The sequence below is a fragment of the Chaetura pelagica genome, unplaced genomic scaffold (assembly GCF_000747805.2).
Source record: "Chaetura pelagica isolate M959 unplaced genomic scaffold, ChaPel_1.0 scaffold189, whole genome shotgun sequence".
Classification (NCBI taxonomy): Eukaryota; Metazoa; Chordata; class Aves; order Apodiformes; family Apodidae; genus Chaetura; species Chaetura pelagica.
In genome coordinates this window covers 992,937-1,011,774 of record NW_009970716.1, presented here as the reverse complement: position 1 = coordinate 1,011,774, position 18,838 = coordinate 992,937, and positions in this window count along the sequence as shown.

Below are 18,838 nucleotides of genomic sequence, written 5' to 3'. Positions count from 1 at the left end.
CTCCTATGCACCACATCTACATGTCTTTTAAAGACCCCTAGGGATAGTAATTCCTGGTCCTGGAAATATTAGTATTCTAATATAATCCTAATGGAGCATAAAAGGTTGAATAACTATGTCATGTGACCTGGGACTGCACAGATCCACAGTTGTTGAATTCTGGACATTCATTCAATTTCCTTAAGAGAAGGCAAATTAAGAAGTCATTCAAGTATTGGGCCAGGCTAATACAAACAGAGGAAACAAACACTACTTGAACAATTGCCTGTTGACACACTGACAAGCATATGCATGTTTGCCAAGGCAAGCAGCTCCCAGGGATTATGCTTTTCCCTGAATAGCTATCAGCTTCCAGTATGTATCTGAGTTTACAAAAGAAGGTTTAAGAACACCTATTGAACTGCAAACAGAAATAGTACCAAGTGCAGGCAAGGCTCAAACAGCTGCATTGCAGTAGATGTTTGCTTTGAACATTGTGACAGAACAGCTTTCAGCAAAACTACCCAGTGCGTGTGTTCAAAAAGCATGCAGGGTTGTTGCTTGTTCTTGTACTCCCACTGACTGGGATGACAAAGCCACGAACGCACTTGTGAGGCAGAAATAACAAGTGAAGAACCATGCTGAGGTGCTGCAACAAAGGAACAGAACGATTTCTATGATCATCTTACATCTGACTAGACTATGGGGGGTCACGGCACGGAAAGGGAAGACAGAACAAACAGACTGATGAGAACACTAGAGAGAGACACTGAAAAAGGTAAGACTGGTACTGCAGAGGGGGAACATTGCTGCACACTAGCAAAAATTATTGATGAGGAATAGCCTATAGAAGAATGCAGAAAAACTAAACAGCATGAAAACAAATTAAAAATAAATAAAATTTAAAAATAATAGTCGATAAATAAATAAAAAATAAAAATAGAAATAAAAATAAAAATAAAAATAAATAAAATAAAATCTCATAAGGTCTTTGGGCCAAGTTCTACCATTTCACTTCTACCTTACCAAACATGAACGAGACAAGGTCCCTGAGATTATAGCTACATTACATGGATTGGTGTTAAGGTTCTTCCTGGCCCTGGGATCTATCGGATCTCTTACCAGATGTCCCCTGCTAATGAAATTAAGTCTGCTGAAAGAGCTTATAATGAAACAAGTTCTTCAGTCATTTTAAAGTGAATGCTATAAACTTAGGTTAACAGCTCTTGATGTGTTGGAAATTAGTGATCTGAGCTAAAGCTTAGACATACTAAAGAAGAGATAGGCAGGCCTCAGAGAAGGATTTACCCAACCTGATTTTTCCCAGCATCATTCATTCAGCAGCCCTCAGCAACCCTCAAAATCTGGAGGTGTTCAAATCCCTTTGACACCACCTAAAATCCTCACTGGCTGCCTTCTACTCTTCTGCATGTCTGCTTCAGCCTGCCATAGCTCAGCATCTAGCTCCCATCCAAGTCTCACAGGACTGCCAAAGTTAGTCATTTTTTCACCAAAATATTGAAAAGAGCCTGTTTCAAACAGGTTTCATAATGCCCACAATCCGCCTTGGCTCAGACACACTGTGAACGCTACTTCCTTTGAAATGCTTGTGCCAGAGGGAGGTTTTCCAGCAACAGATCGCCTTTTAACATGCTGCTCATGTCCCAACAGAGCTTTTAGCTCATGTACAGCATGATCTTAGTGCAATTACACAGCTTCTTAATCAGAGGTGCTGAACATAAAAGAAACGTTACCAGCCTATTCAATTCTAAACAGGTATGTCTCTGACATTTTAGAGGGTAACAGACTCCAAGTTACTTTAAAAACACAAAACATCATGTTCTCATTTGTTGATTGATTTTTTTCTTGGAAACATAGAAATGAGAAAAGCTGATTTTAATCAAGAGCTACTTTATGGAGCTCAACATCCTTATTTTCTTTTTAAAGAAATCTTGAATTCTCATCTCCTTTTTCTGACCCATTAGCTTCTTAAAAATGAATGAACCTACTTTTCTTATTTCCTTTCCTTCTTACCGTTGTCCAGTTAGTAAATCCTTTTAACACCTGACTAGTTTCAGCCAAAGCATCTTATTATTAGAATTATCTTTTCTATGCTGGTTTGAAAGTGCTTTTAATATTCTTCAAATGTCTCCTTTATTTTTTACCTATGACATGAGTTCCCCCACTCCAATTTTGCAAAGTCTTTCATGAAGCTACATTGCTTGCTTCTTGTTTCACAAAGATGTCACAGCATCCTTAACCATGCTTCCTCCTTTATCACCACCCACAGGTTTTGACTCTCAGAAATTCAAGTTCTTCTAATCAACAGATTGTTATTTCACTCCTTGATAATGGGTAGATATTTTGTTCTCGTGACTTTACTCCTACACATATTATTTCGGTAAAACTCTCCATTGCTATTGTTCTGTTATTTCCCTTTCGTTTTTCTCTGTCTTCATACTGTTTTAATACACTATGTAAAGTGTTATTACCTCATCCCTATTTATTAAGCAAAAAGCCCTTTATTTTTTTAATTCCCTTTCAATGTATAACTCAGGTTGGCTGCTTGTACTTTTCTTTATGCACTCATTTTCTGACCTCCAAGACATTTCACTTACATCTACAGGCGTTCTTTGATTGCTTGAAGGCACTCCCAATACTTCCCAAAATACTTTCTAAGAGAGTCATTTACTTTAAAAGACACTGAGATTTTTTCTACAATAATCTGAATCTCAGATTTCCTGATCCTTCCTTTCTTTTCTTAAGGAAATCCCAGGCATCCTCATATCAATTTCTGAGCTTCTTGGTTCAATTTGTCATTAGCTCAGTTTTCTTCACGCATTGAATCTCATTGTTTAGTCTGTAAATTAAACATCTTAATTATGGACCTACTTTATGATGTCACAGAATTCAAAGAGAACTGACATAGATCCATTTGATCTAAGGATGCTTTCTATTAGCAGATCCTTTATCACATTTTCAGTGCTTACTGCACTACCTCTCTATAGAAATTTATGTCAGGGACACAGTGAATATATTAGGAAACACAGGGAAGCCAGAAGAACAAGTGACTACATGCAAACAACTATCTATCTAATAAATTCTACTTTTAACTACAATTAACCTAACCCTAAATAAATAAATAAAACCACAACAATAGTCTAAAATAATAAACACATCCTAATAAAAAAATAGTATGTTTGTACAGCAGTTTAACATATTTCTAACAATATATGATACTAATGCACCCAACCTCTTCCTTTCTCTTATCCCAATATATAGCAGTACCGGTGGTGATGACAGCAAGCAATTAACAGCCATCACCCCAGTACCACACAGCCGTCTTTTTTTAAAGCTAACAGGGCCCAGGTTTTTTCCCCACCCCTAAACATTCATACTATACATATTCATTTTTTACTGTCACACACTTTTTCAGTTCATCAGTCTGCAACTTGTGCTTCTTTGACACCACATCTGCCATGTACCACAGCCTCCTCCACCACTCTACGGCTGAAATATTTATTCAGAAAGGTGTACAGGTGGAAGGCTGGGAAAATGAGAAGAGCAGGAACTTTTAGCTGGACTTTTAGAAAATAGGCGAAGACATAATTTGAATTGCCTAGGTGACACACTGTTTGGTCACACCACTCACTACTAAATCGTATGTATTACTTCAACAAGATACGGCTGAGCAGCAGCACAGTTAAAATCTAAAAGCAACGTTGAGAGCATCATAGTCTAAAAAGTTTTTGCAAAAAATTATATTTTGATAGAATAAATACATTAGTATTTTTTATCAGTTTGTGTACAAATGATATAACAAGTATATTTTTAAGTAAGAAAACTGAAGATACATACACAGAGTCTGAATGGAATTAGAAGAATGTTAGGCATGTGAATTGCCAGTCACCAAATCATACTGTGTGATAAAGACAGAGCAGCAAGAGTCCTCATGATAAAGATACAAACACTTAAGAAACACAAGGAGTTATATTCACAAAAATAAGAAACTTTTTTTTTTAGTCAATTGATTACTTTTTCTCCTGAATAAAGGAAACACACCTTATTTTACCTCAACAATGGACCTTCAAAGATCAGGTAATCCAGACTCATATCAAAGGCAGGACCGACAGCATTAAAACATTTGTGAGACAGGTTTTTTTAAGAAGAAAAGGCAATGACAAAGACTCCAAAAAGTCCCTAGAGGGCCTTGTGCTGGAATACAATAACAGCTAGCACAGATTTCTCAATGTTAAAGGACTCTCTTGCTGTGTCAGTGTCAACTCATGAGTTTGAGTTGCCACTCAAAATGCAGAAGACCAAAGGCTAATCTACATAAGGACAATCAAGAGAGTATATAAAGTCAACATGATGTAAACATATGCTTAAAATCACTCAAATGTCTTAGGGATGGATTAGTTAAGTGGGACACAGTACTGTCATCACCGGAGAGCCCCTAGTTTTCCCTTGTCATAGAAACACTGACTGTCTTTTCAGTTTCAAAGCCTGACATAAATAAACTTTAGTGAAAAGCATTCACTGATGGAGATGTATTAGCAAGCACTGGGCTGTTTGACACTGTCCGTAAACAGCCATGAATCCCATAGAAGTTGTTAAATGTAAAGAGGCTGCAGGAAATCAGGTCAGGGTAAGAGTCTGCCTTCAGCTCTGACCTGCAAGTAACTTGTTTACTACCCCTGTATACCTTTTCAGTAGTACTGTCTTAACATTCCAAGTTTTTGGCATGTATGAATTTAATTACTAGTTCTCAAGGCCTCACATTAGAAGTGCTATACAAGGACTGTACTGACAACTGCTGAGCCAGGAAGTCCTGAAATGAAGAAAGGTACTGAGCTTTTTTCCTGTAATAGCTTGAAGTCAACAGCATCAGTGTTTGCTTTTTTTATCCTTTAACATTTCCTGTTTGACGATGAGAAAAGCTGTTCTCTTTATGTAATTGTTTCCTTAAATTCCTGTTTTCAATTTGCATAATGTATCATTTAAGTAAAGGTAAAGAAGCATTTCATCTTGATAATTTCTGCCACAGCTGAGATTGCAAAATTGCTTCTTGTTAGAAGGAAATTTTTAAAAAGTGCAATCACTGCAACTTTCCAGATGGCAACTAACATATTTTTCAGTGTGCTGCAATAGTATGTTACAGATACGCTTGCTATATACAGTTCAAACTAGGAAACATTTGCGCCAGCTGAGGTAACTTTTTGGTCACAATTTTTCATATTGTAGCACACTTCTTGACATGTTATGATGTTTTTAATTTCCATGGCTCTAAGTTTTGTCTTGTACATAAAAATTTATCTTAAAATTGTACTTACTGAGACATTCTCATTCTCCATTGCTGATTTCTTTGCTATAAAAGCTAATGAAATATTTTCTCTAGTCTCATCTGAGAATGCAGTTCTTTGGCCACAATACTGTTCTACATTTATCAGTCCTTATCTCCTGTCCACTTAAAATATCTTCTATTATTATTAACAGGTATTTATACCTGCAGTAACCTGTATCTTGGATCCACTTACAAGACCCGATCTAAAAACCGTGAAATTCCTTCTAAAACACTATGGAGGTTCATGCCTGATACTTCGTGAATTTGGTCTTTAATCAGGGGATTGCTGTAAATACCAGTGTCATTATATTGAGCAGTTTTGTCCAGGCCAAAAGTCTGGCTATTGACCTATAAATAAGTAATCAAGAATCATTCTTATTACCTGAACTCTGCCATCCTCTCTTTACACTTAAAGACAGGCAGCATGTGGAGCTTTATCATTTCTGCAGTACAGGGCCTCAGACCTGTGCAGGTGATTGGTAGAGTAAAACAAGATTTGTCGTTGATCCAGTAATCTTCCTGTTCCTACATTTCTAATGGTATCCTTCTCTTTCACCTTCTCTACCACTAGTCTTGGAACTAAGTCTGGAAGATGGTGCAACTCATCACTTGAAATTCTTTCATAAGATCACTAAATAGAGTGTATTAAAAGAGGGCATGCAGATCCCTACTCAGTGGCTATTTTATTAATCTGTCTCTTTCTATCAGAATAGGACAAAATTACAATTTTTTAATAAAAAATTTGAAAATCTTGGCATTGTTGAAATGCAAATTTAGGCATTTTAGAGATTATATTTTAATAATTATCTTTTTTTTTCAAGCTCAACTTATTAACACAAAGAAACCTACACATTATAATTGTAAATAAAAACCCATGATAATTTAATTTTCTATTATCTCCTTCTTATTCAAAGAAAGCTCTATGAAGCATTTCAGTTCCAAACAATTTCCCTTATGTTTAGCGACATGACATGGACTCACATGGTCTGCAAGAAGATCTACAAGAAGGCAGTGAAATCAGCTACTTGCACACAAGGGCCAGAAGGATTACCTGTGTACTGTCAGCCCTGAAAAACTACAAGGAGAGCAAAGTTTATCTAGAATATGTGTACTTTGGCCATGTGGTTGATGATTCATAGGGCTATCACTGTATTTTAGTCCAGGTGAAATAAGTTGTTGTATGCCTCAGGTGATTTATCTGTATGCCACTGCTTAGATGTCATTACAGGCTGTGAAGTTCACATGTGATGGCACAAGCAAGATCATTTATTTGTGGTGTTTTAAACACTAAATGGCTTTATCTCAAATTTAGGGAGTGTGTTAAGAGTTATTTCTTTAGACAACAAAAAGCATTTGCAAAGGACCAAACTGCAATAATACCCGTAATACATTTTGAAATAGAGGTATTAATGGCATACAATGTCACTAATGGTAGCTAAGCCTGACCTTCAGCTAGGATTGTTATCTCCCTGTGGGATATTCCTGCGCAACTGCTTTTTTAAAAGTCTACTCTCAACAAACACAGTTTGCTGCACCCCTCCATATGTTCACAATTCAACTCAAAGAAGCTCATTTGCAGTTTCTGCTTAATGACCAGTTAAAATTACAGTCCTTTAAGGAATACAAGGACTCTACCCCACTGCAGTCTAGTCCTGTACTACTAAGGTAAACCTGACCAGGACCTTAAACCTGCTGCAGAGGCCAGCTGGTACAGAACTGAGTAATGCCATTTACTGCTCTTGCCTTCTAGTGGGGTCATGTATGAAAAAAAGAAAGCTTGCACAAGAAGCTCCCAAATTGTCCAGAAACCATTTGGCTGGCTGATGCAAGCCAAAAACACCCCAGAGACTAGTTTAGGTGTTTAACTTCTAGTACAGGCATAGTCAGGAAAAAAAAAAAACACAACAGAAAAAAAAAACAAACAAGAAAGACATAAAACTATGTCTTTGTTTCACTGTCCAAATACTGGAGTACAACTACTGCACTGGGGGATACTAACAAAAGCTCTTAAATTAATAAGTGGAGTTATTTCTCTTTCACATCAGGCATCTAAGAGTTTATTCAGCTGCCTGAAAAATTTATGAATAAAGTAATTAGTAACAAAATGAACATGAACAAATTGTTCTTGCATTTATTCATTATTGAGAAAACTCCACATAAATGTTATTTACTTCACAGACAATTTCAGTCCGGATTAACCAGAGCATCCTTCTTCAGGAGAAGACTTGAGCATGTCCTCAATTGTCATTGAAATAAATTATTAGGTTAGTTGAGGGAATTAATAATGAAAAGAGATCAGGGAGGAACAGTGGACAACGGAAAGCAGGAACAGAAAAGGAGAGAAACTGAAACAATATATGGGACAAAGCCTAACAAAGAAGGGAAAAAAAAACAACAAAAAAACCCACAAAAAACCCAAAACCAAACCAACTAACCAAGAAACCCAACAGAATTTGAGATTAAATCTGGTGGTCTTGGACCTCTGTGGCTATTGTAGGGATCTGTTCCTCTTCAGCAGCTCCAGCTCAAACACAGTAGAAAAATCTGTACTTCTCTTATTTCTTCATTGGCTCTTGCAAAATGCTTTATTCTATACAAATCTCCCTAGAAAACTGTTTAAACAAACATGTTAATAACACAACACAAAGCTGTTTGCAACCTGAATTAGTTACTTGTGAGGTCACCTCAATTTAAAGACATTAATGCAGTGATGTATTAACTGAATAGGGAAAATAAAGAAATAACAGTTACAGAGAAATGCAACAGCAATGCATTTGCAAAGACACAACAAACACTCATGAGGAGAACCCATGACAATTAATTAAGCACACCATTAAGTAATTATTTGGTTGATTTGCTCAATTTAGCACAGCCTGCTCCTATGATAATGGAAATAAGAGATGCTCACAGTATATAAGACGATTTATTCAATGAATTTGACTTTCATGTGAACAAGGTAACCATAAATCAAGCTGCATGAAAAACAAGATAATGCTCAGGCTCATTCCCTCAGCTCTCACTTTAACCACCTATAACCTATCACTGCCATACATCATTTTTTCCCATCTTCCCCAGACTACAGTGTGTGCTGGGACACAGGATTTCGTTTGCAGTTCAGTACAAGTATCTACACAACCACAAAGAAACATTTTAGCAAGACTTGCATTCCACAACATGCTTGTGAGAAACAGTCATAAAAACAGTGATGCCAAAACCTTACAGGATTTTGGAAAACAAATGTCTTTTTTTATTATCCAGATTATCTGATAAAAGATTTGCCTCTTCCTCCTACCCACTGCCCACCTTTCCTTCCATGTCACCTGCCCTCCTCTCATCCTCCCCTCCTACAAAAATAAACAAAACAACAAAATATGCAGGAAGAAGAAAAGTCTTTGCAATGGTATCAGCATGAAATAGCATCCGCTGGGTTTAGGTTCAAATTGCACTTTAGGTTTGGATGCTGGATTTCACGAAGAGGAATCAGCATCTCAAAAGCTGAGATGACTGGCACTTAGCCCAGGGTTTGCAGTCCAGAGCTTCATGGAATCATGGAACGGTTTGGGTTGGAAGGGACCTTAAGATCATTTAGTTCCAAACCTGCTGCATGGGCAGGCACACCTACCACTAGACCCAGTTGCTCAAACCCCCATCCAACCTGGCCTTGAACACTTACAGAAATTAGGTATCCACAACCTCCTTGGGCATCTTGTTCCAGTGTCTCACCACCCTCACACTAGAAGATCTTGGTTCTTCTCCTCTGGGATCCTTGAATCCTTATCCTACATGTATCAGAGAGATAAAGGGTCTCAGAAAGGTATTTCAGACACTAGGATGCCAGCAAGGGACTATCCTGAGGGGGCTCAAAGGGAAACACTGAGAAGACAGCATATCTTAATCTTTCCTTAACCTTTGCTTTCACCATAAATCTTCACTCAGGGTTATGGTGGGACATCTCTATCACCTTTTACCTCCATGCTAAAAACCTTTGGTAAGTGGCTGCTAAGTGCATTTTCTTTCAGCAAACTGTGCAGGTCTCATGTTTCCAGCACATCTTTTGTATTTTTTGCCTCTGATGACAGCATTTTTATTCCCTACTGATAGCATTCATATCCACTGTTTTGAATTCCAAGAAAGAGCTTCAATGATCTCAATGAGGACCCAACAGCTAAGTACTTAAAAGGCTTTGCCCACTGGTGCCTCAGAGAGAGAAATGAACAATCCATTAGAGACTGGCTCCTTCCAAACCTTTCTCAGCATATAGACTTACAGATTTTGCACAGATTTCAGATTCTGCCAAACCAACTTCTCTCCCCATCATCACCTGCAACAGCAAGCTGATGGCCATTTATGCTCATGTGGTTTTATTCATGTCTCAGAGAAGTCTAATTGCTCCTATTTTAGAATGCACTTCATTGACAACAACCCCTGAATGTAAGAGCAAGATAAAACACACAGAACTGATTGAAAAAGGTCTGACAGATACAGTGATCTACAAGAGGTCACAAGTTTGATAAGAACTTGATATATTCAGAAGCATGAATATTGACATCTTAGCTAATCTAGGTGGATGTGAAAGTTACCAAAGTCCAAGATACTGATAGGATCCCAGGCTCTAAAAATCACAAAAAAAAAAAAGAGGCTTCCATTTAGAAAAATGGAGCAGACATTGTACAACATCTGTACCTATGAAGCTACATTCATGAGCAGTTATAATCTTTTTTTCAAAATCAAAGATACAATTTATCACTCTTATTCTCCACAGGTGGTATTTATTGCAATCTTATATGCTGAAGTTAAAACATATTTAGAAGGGGGTTTAGAGTAATGCCACCTGTAGCAACACTCAGACAGCAGAGCTGCTTAAAAGGGCTGGGAGCCATGTGAAAAGCATGGAAGCAGACTTCAAACAACTTCTTCCATGTGATGTCCAGGCAATCTGGCAGGGATTTGCTTCTGCAGCCCCAAGGCATCTCACCTCCTCAACTTGCAGCTCTCAATATACAAAGCAGATCCTACACACAGTCTCCAAGGCACTGCTGTACTTCATAGCCCCAAGATGGTTTTACCCTTCATATCTCAGACCATCTCACATGCTGAACTGGTTTTACCTTTAATACATTCCAGGTTAGAGGCTGATCAGTAGATGAACAGTGATAGTTAATATCTGAGACCAAGACTTCTTACTCAAACAATTATGTACTTACCTGTTGCTTCTCCAGGAACATTCCAACAGAGCATTACAGAACACATCTGTGAGACAAAGCAATGCAGAAAGGAATGAAGAAAGGGGCAAAGGAGACTGGCAGGCAAAGAGCCAGAACTAGACTTCTCCAACTAAGTCCTCCTCTGTTGTAGTTTTTCTGTTATGAGAAGTACTAAATGCTACATATAAAAGCACAACATTTTAACAGGAAATGAGAACACCTATTCCATCTCAGTCTCAACTTTTTCTTGGGCACACACTGAGATCACTCACATAGCAAACCCATGCTCAATTATCTATCTTCTTCCACTAAGATTGAAGATAAATCTACAACAGAGGTCCCATGCTCCTACCTACTAGGACTGACCAGGGCTCTCAAGAAACACTAATCACATTCAAGAACATGAAGTATAAATAATTAATTTAGTAGGTCCTTTGCATCAGCCCAAAGTCCCTCATTGCTTTCAGCTTGCAGCCTGAATTCCTCTCACGCCACCAGCAGACAGAGTTCTGACTTGCATGAAACCTGATCCCAGCATCTGCTGAAGTCAATGCCAGCTTTCCCCAGATATCAAACAGACCTCATTCCCTGCCTAATCAATATGGGTGCCATTAATAAAATATGGGATAGCTTCCTGCCATACAGCATTAAGTGGCAGCAGCAGCACATACAAGTAATTTGTGCATCAGGCTTAAAAAGTATACCCACAGAAGCCAGGAGAAGGGGATGTAGTCTCCCAAATACAAGAACTTGTTGTGGTTGTTATACACAGCAACTTTCTTAGTGTCAACAACTGTGCCTAAAGCAAGTGGCAATTACAGCACTTCACAGTGCTGTAGGCTATTCTGACAGCTCTTATCTCAGCCTGCAAAGATTTGATGGTCCTGGCCACACTTACCAAAGAAATGCAGGTGCCTCACTGCACATACTGAAATGATTTCTCCATACAGCTCACTCTGCACCTATTTATTGCTAGATATTTTACATCCTTACTGAAATACAGTTTTTGCAAGTCTATGCCTTTTAATGAATGGAAGGTTTACCAGGACAAAGCACAGAATATTACAAAAATCACTCTAGGTCATGTAATGAAGTAGAGCAGCTGACAACCCAGAAATTAATTAACTAATTAAACGAAGTGGGCACTGCCAGAATGTGTGTTATTTTTTTAAGCTGCTGTGAGAAAGGGAAGGTAGTTTATTTAACTTTTAGCTTGTTAACATAGTGAGACACATGTTGGCAACAATACATCAGTAGACTTGTGTGCCATCTTAATAGATTATTCAACAGGTTATCATTTATCATATTGCTGATGAAAGCCATCCCTTTATCTGTTCATATATAAGGCACCAGGTTGACTGAATCATTTATCTAACATCAATGTTCCAGTAAGAACTACAGGAGAATTGAAGTTTATTATACTTCTTCCTGCTTTAGGCCACAATTACAAAGACAACTGTTTAAGAACTCTCACAATTGTATTTTATTTGACATCAGCAATATACACTGCAGTATAATAGGAACAATTTTTTGCACAATCTTTCTTGCAAGATGGATTTATTTTCCAAATACATAGATGTTCATAATACAGGAAAGTTAACAGTTAAGGTGCACAATAGCAGAGCAAATTCACAGCTATCAAACCACCTTTTGTTTGTATTGTCAGGTGACCAGCATTGAGTACACGCATTCAAACAATTTAGTTAACATCTGATTCTCCCAATCTTCCCAGGCACATTGTTCCATGCAACAAAAACGTGCATGAAGAATAGTGTAAAAGAATTCAACTCCAAGGGTTCCCTTGCTTTGATTTCCTTTCAGTTTTTCCCCATGTATGAGTCAATACAAAGGGATAAACGTCACAACTTGGCATGGCACAGAAACTCTTGCAACATTCATCCACAACAGTTACATACTGCAGAAGTGTAAATTAGTGAAAGAGAAGTTAGGGCTTTTAGGGCTTTCCTAAGAGGGTGTTAAAGAAGCATTTCTACTATGCTGCTTTAGTGTATATTTTCTGCATGCCACAGCTTTTATAAAAAAAAAAAAACAAAAACAAAAAAACCACAAAGATAAAAATGCTTCAAAAGGTTAAGTATTTTTCACTGGGAGTATTTCTTAAAATGTCTATGCTTAAACCTAAATGCATTGGTTGCAATGGACAGGACTTCACAGGAAAATAAAAGCTTACAGTTAATTAAGTACCATCTTCTTGATTTTGACTTTTTTGAATCTAAAAATGACACCCAGCTATAGCAGCTGCTGCACATCACATGTAGAAATTTGCCTTTTCTTTTGGTTCCTCAGGTGGTAAAGCTCACACATGGAGCTAGCACAGAAGTTAGTATCTCTCAGGCTGTTTCTCCGACCACTGTGAGTTGAGCAAGAGAAAGCACGTTCCACATCATTTGCTAGATGGACTGATTTTAACAGCTCACACAAGTGCCTCAGTAATTTGGAGTATCAAAACTGGCAGAACAGAGTTGTTGGCAGAGTGTAAGGGTGCTAGGTAAACATGGAAGAAACACAGGAGGTCAAGGCAACTATTAGATAGTTTATTTACTTATTATCAGCAGGTAAATACTGTGTCTGCAGCTGGGTTTTTAACATACTATTAACATACTGTTTCTATTCTGTGTATTTGCTATTGATGCAACACTCTTCACATACTTTCCAGTGGAATGGTTCTTAACACAGCAGCACACAGCACAACCAGACTGTCAGTACTAGCACACATCCAAAAAACCTGGAAACCAGATAATCTTTTGTCTGCTCTACAACTGACTTGTACTTCAAGCACTCAGAGTGCTTTTTCACTGCTCTAACACTGCATCTCCAAATGCTCTGAGTGATATTTAAAGACCATCACTTCAGTACTCCCAATCCTACCCACCCTGCACCTCACTGCCTGACTGAGGGGTTTGATCTGCCACTGGCATGGGCACGGCCACATGCCCTCTTCTTGCCCAGGCTCTGCTGTCTGCCCACCCTGGTGATGCTCAGCGCCAAGCAGAGAGAGCAGCAAAGGGAAAGCAAGCGGATCCCACACCACCCCAGCTGCTGCTGCCCCCCTGCAGCTGCGAGGCAAGAGAACAAAGCCAGGCACAGGTCTGAAACGAACTGACATGGTGCACAAGCAGCAGGACACACTGAAGGGGGGTTTTAGATTGTACACTTGGGGGTTTTTAAATAGCTAATGAGCAGCGCTTAAGCCTAACTCAACTCTCACATCTTGCCTCAGCAAAATGCCTGCTGATCTCCAGCCCCAGCTGTCCTTATCTGGGACTGGGATACCTTCTCTGGCTACAAAGATTGCTCCAACAGGACTAAAATTAGAACTGAGACCACTCCCCAATCCCAGCAAGGCCAGCACTGAGATGCACTTGACTGGACTGATGAACTGAAACTAAAGATTCCTAAGTATTTTCTCTTGCTTGAGTTCACTATGTTTATGTATACAATCTCCAGACAGGAAGTAGCCTTTTTAAATCTCTCTACAAAACTCTCACACCCTCTGTTTACGTATAATCTTCCCACTCTCCAATGAAAAAACCCCACAATCCATGTATTTATTACATGGCAACTGAGTATCACATGGCTAAGCATCTTCCCCACCATGACATGTATTAATTTGCTTAACAGAAAAAGAATACACATACATTCATTGTGTCTTACCTTCCTAAGTGCAATGGATACAAATAAAATTCAAAAGTTTAATACAAACAAAGTATTTTTATAAACTACATCTCAATTAAAAAGATGGAAATGAATCTTCTCTAAAGGAGAGATTTTATTTGAAAGGTTGTCTTTTAAATAGCTCCAGAGATTGTCCTGAAGTTAGCTTAGGAGTATTTGCTACCTTCCCATAATTTGCAACAGAGCTTAAGATTGCCATGTCTGCAGTTGAGGAAGCAACCTATTTTTATTTTTAAAATATCATAAAAAAATAAAACCATTAAAATAATTAGGTTTTATTCCTTCACAAATACACAATAGAATGGAGAAATAAGCAAAAGACAAAACCCCGTTTAAGCCACAGGAGAAGAGGTACGGCCAAAATAAACTATACCCACAAAAATCAGAGATGCAGTTCTGCTTCTGGGAACGCCCACAAACTGCTGGCATGGAAAAGAATCTGCATGTCTAGACACATTTTATGACTGCAGAGCAATGAAAATCAACAGAGAGACTGGGTGCTTACCAGGCAGCAGCACTAAGCATGCTCTGTTTCATTAATGCACACGTAATTGTTGCCCCCACCACTCTGCGTATCAGAACACTCAGCAGACATACAAGGAGACTGCAGCACACCTTGATCCTTCTTTGGGATGCTCAGTGCTGTTACGTGGAGCTATCAGCTGCTGAAGGAAGTTTTCTTCAGCTTCAGTCTGTCCTATTTTGTACCCCAAGAAAGAATTTTCCATCAGACTCCCAGTGCTCTGAAGGCCCTATGCCCTATGGTACAGCATGGATGCACAGCAAGGTGGATGCATCCCAGCTGGCAGCAGCTGCTGGCTCACATATTTCCAGTCTTCTAGTCACAGCATCAGAAACCTTAGGATAGATTAACTGTGGGGATCGTCAGGCAGGATTCACAGTTGGTGTTGAATTCCACATTGCACTCAGCTGGTGCCTAAGCTGCCTACTTGGAAAGGAGTTCAGGGGGCATTTTCCTACGTGGCTTAATCCAACATAACACCAGCACAGTCTCTGAAAGAGGAAAGTCTCACTTTCCTTCCTCACCTCTACATCAGACCACAGATTCCTACCTTCTCCCACATCAGCAACACAGCAGCTCTCAGGCAGACATACAGTGGGTTACAAACACATATTTTGCCTTCCCTGGGATCCAGGCTGTGCAAGTGCCAAGGCGGTGGATGTACATTTTCAAACACATTTATTTCAAATGCAGGTGCAGCCCACGAGCTGTAGTACTGACCAGATTATTCAGAAATGCTCAGCACTAAAAAGCTCCCACAAATTCCAGTTCAGGAATCAAGTCTTCAGATTTAGTAGGAAAGCATGATACTTCCAAAAACTGCCTGTAATTAAAGGTTTTTTCTTCATTCCTTCCCCCCCCCCCCCTTTTTCCCCCCCCCCCCCCCCCCCCCCCTTTTATAACTGAATTAAATTACAGACAGCAATCTCTGGATTCAGTCTCTTAAACATAAAGAAAGTTGAATACTAAAAGTTCCAAGATGCTTCATTACTGAAAATTAAAGGTATCGAGTCCCAGAAAAATTAAAAAACCTGTTACAGATTACTATTTTGTTTGAGAAATGCTCTAAAACAGAGGGAAACAGTAATACTTAATAAAACTCATTATTTTTTCCTTACCATAATGTCTCCTAATTCTTCGTAGCTGATGATGAAAATACCCTTTTTTGATGAAAGCAACTTAAATGGAACACAAGTGTATCTAAGAGGACATTAGCAACTTATTTTCTTTATTACTTTGTCATTATACTTAAAATGAAGAAATAATTATATCTAGGCTGTTTCCTGCCAGATGCTGTTCTAGTACCTCTAATAGGGCATATCTTAAAATAACTGCTTGGTAGCAAAAAGCTGAATTTTTAATCCTTACTTATGTTTTCCCTTTTCTTCCTTTTCTCTCTCTTCAAATAACTTTATTGATTTGGGCTCTTCCATAAATCCTGACCTGCTTATATTTTTTTCTCCATTATTTGTCACTGATGTAACTCTTGTCTAGTGCAGACTGCCTCAGAGGCTGGCAGGACATGAGCCAGTTTCAATCCAGAAGCCTCTTCGAGCAACGATGTCCTGAGTCCTGCCCTTCCCAATATGCTTCATGAGCCCTTCTTCAAACATAGGTTAAATATTCAAGGCCAGGATTGTGTACAAATGCATTCATTTCCACAATGAATGTGCTGCTAGTATTCATCTGCAAAGGCATGCATACATAAAACAAAATGATATTTTCATGTTATTCTACAATGACTCTGCTTATCTGAAACTCCTCAAATCTCCATCATTGGTCTGGTACCCAAAAATATTGCTACAAATTAATAAAAAAATACATGCATGTACAAAGAGAAAAATCCATTAATGAAAATTGTATGATGTGGTAATTTCTAGCACAGTAGATTTTCAAGCTTCCAACTGTAATGCAGGCTGTGAAGTTACTGTTAGTAATAAGGTTTAATTATCACATACTTTGAAAGCACTTTAAAGAAATACTTGTACATGCTCCTGACTTCTGAGTCGTCCCTCCTTGTGTACCTTTACTTACCATGGAGACGGGCCATCAGCACAAGATGAAATGGCAAGACAAAGAAGTAGTGGATTTCATTTCGCAATGCATTGAGCCCGAAGTCCAACTGAGTGCTTCATACCTGCTTCTTCTTCCAGTTCCCTTTTTCCAAGGACAAGGACATGTTGACAAATAATTATTACTTCTTTAAATGCTTCTTTATGCCATCAGATCCTCCATAGAGTGCTAGGTCAGTTAACAGCAACATGGATACAAAATTCACAAAAACACACAGCCAATGTTAAAGTAGACCAATAACAGCAAGGCCACCTGCAATCAGCAACCGTGATCTCTTTGCTACTTTGACAGTTAATCCAGTAGTACCGTATTTTTCCTCATAATCTTTTTCTTGGAAATAGACATATGAAAAGAATAAAAAAATAGCTATCTCACATGGTGCTTCCCATCTAGAAAGGTACGTTTCCAAAACAAGACTGCTTACAAGCTTCTTGAGCCTGCCTCCCTTAGAATTCACAGAATTCCTATTATCTTAATATTTGTGTGTATATGTGTGTGTGTGTGTATATATATATATATGCATCCAGGCTGCAATCATATTAGTATTTTTAAATGCTAGAACTATGTTATTATTTATGATTAAGGGAGTAGAACATCTCCCTTATGAGGAAAGGCTGAGGGAGCTGGGTCTCTTTAGCTTGGAGAAAAGGAGACTGAGGGGTGACCTCATCAATGTTTACAAATATGTAAGGGGTGAGTGTCAGGGGGACGGAGTTAGGCTTTTCTCAGTGATGACCAGTGATAGGACAAGAGGTAATGGGTGTAAATTGAAGCATAGGAGGTTCAAGGTGAATATCCGAAAAAAATTTTTTACTGTAAGAGTGACAGAGCACTGGAACAGACTGCCCAGGGAGGTTGTGGAGTCTCCTTCACTGGAGACATTCAAAACCCACCTGGATGCGTTCCTGTGTGATGTGCTCTAGGTGACCCTGCTCTGGCAGGGGGGTTGGACTAGATGATCTTTCAAGGTCCCTTCCAACCCCTAAGATTCTATGATTCTATGATTCTATGATTTAAAGGGAACATTCAATAATTGATGGGAGTTTGGATGGTATTCTAAAAAGCGAATCTCCAAGGCTTTTTATTTTTGCTGCTGTTATTTTTATTTTAAAGAAGCTGTCATGCTCTCCGTTTCTTTTGCATAAGAAAATGAAAATAGAATTATGACCTCAAAAAACATAGTGAACCTCACTGAACTGTAACTGATTTGCTTTGAAGTCCTTTCTGGTGGAATAATATTAGAAGAATAAGAAAGTCTAAGACATCTGTAGATGTACTAAGTGAGAGATTAGAAGGCAAAGCTAATCGATTCTGAAAAGAATACCTACCATGTGGTCTAATTCATGTGAAAAGAAAGTATGTTTTACAAATTCTACCAATTTTACAATAATTGCATTTTTCATTCCCTCCAGTTAAGAACACAGTACATAACATTAGCAAAGAGATCTTTTCAGAGTGTTCTGTGCTTCACACTTTGCTTGGGATGTGGAAGAAACTTACTGTCGGAGTCTGATTTACTCAAAACATGATGAAATTGCTACCACACTCATTCTCAAAAAAACTACATCTTTACTCTGAGGAGAGACCTACAAAAAAGACTGTACAAATTAGCACATATCGAACTCCTCCAAGATGGTTCATTTTTCTTTCCACTAAACTTCCTGTTTAAAGTGCATTGAAGTAAATTAAAAACATATATTGTTTTCAGTGGACACCAGTACAGCTTAAATCCTATTAAATACAGCCACTTGGTTTCCCAGTTTTTTTGAAAGGTCCATCATGAATGATGTAAATTATGAGATGCCAAAGAGTATTCTTGAATACTCTAATGAATAACTTTTAGCTCCCATTAACAGAAAAGCCCTAGTGACGTTTTTTATTTAATTATTTACCTCTTTCATTCAATTATCATATGGTCTATTTGACTAATTGCAGGGTAATGTGGAGTGGACAACTGAACAGGAATTTACAAACTCTGTTTTTCCTTCCTTAAAAAGCACATGCAAGAAGAAATGCATC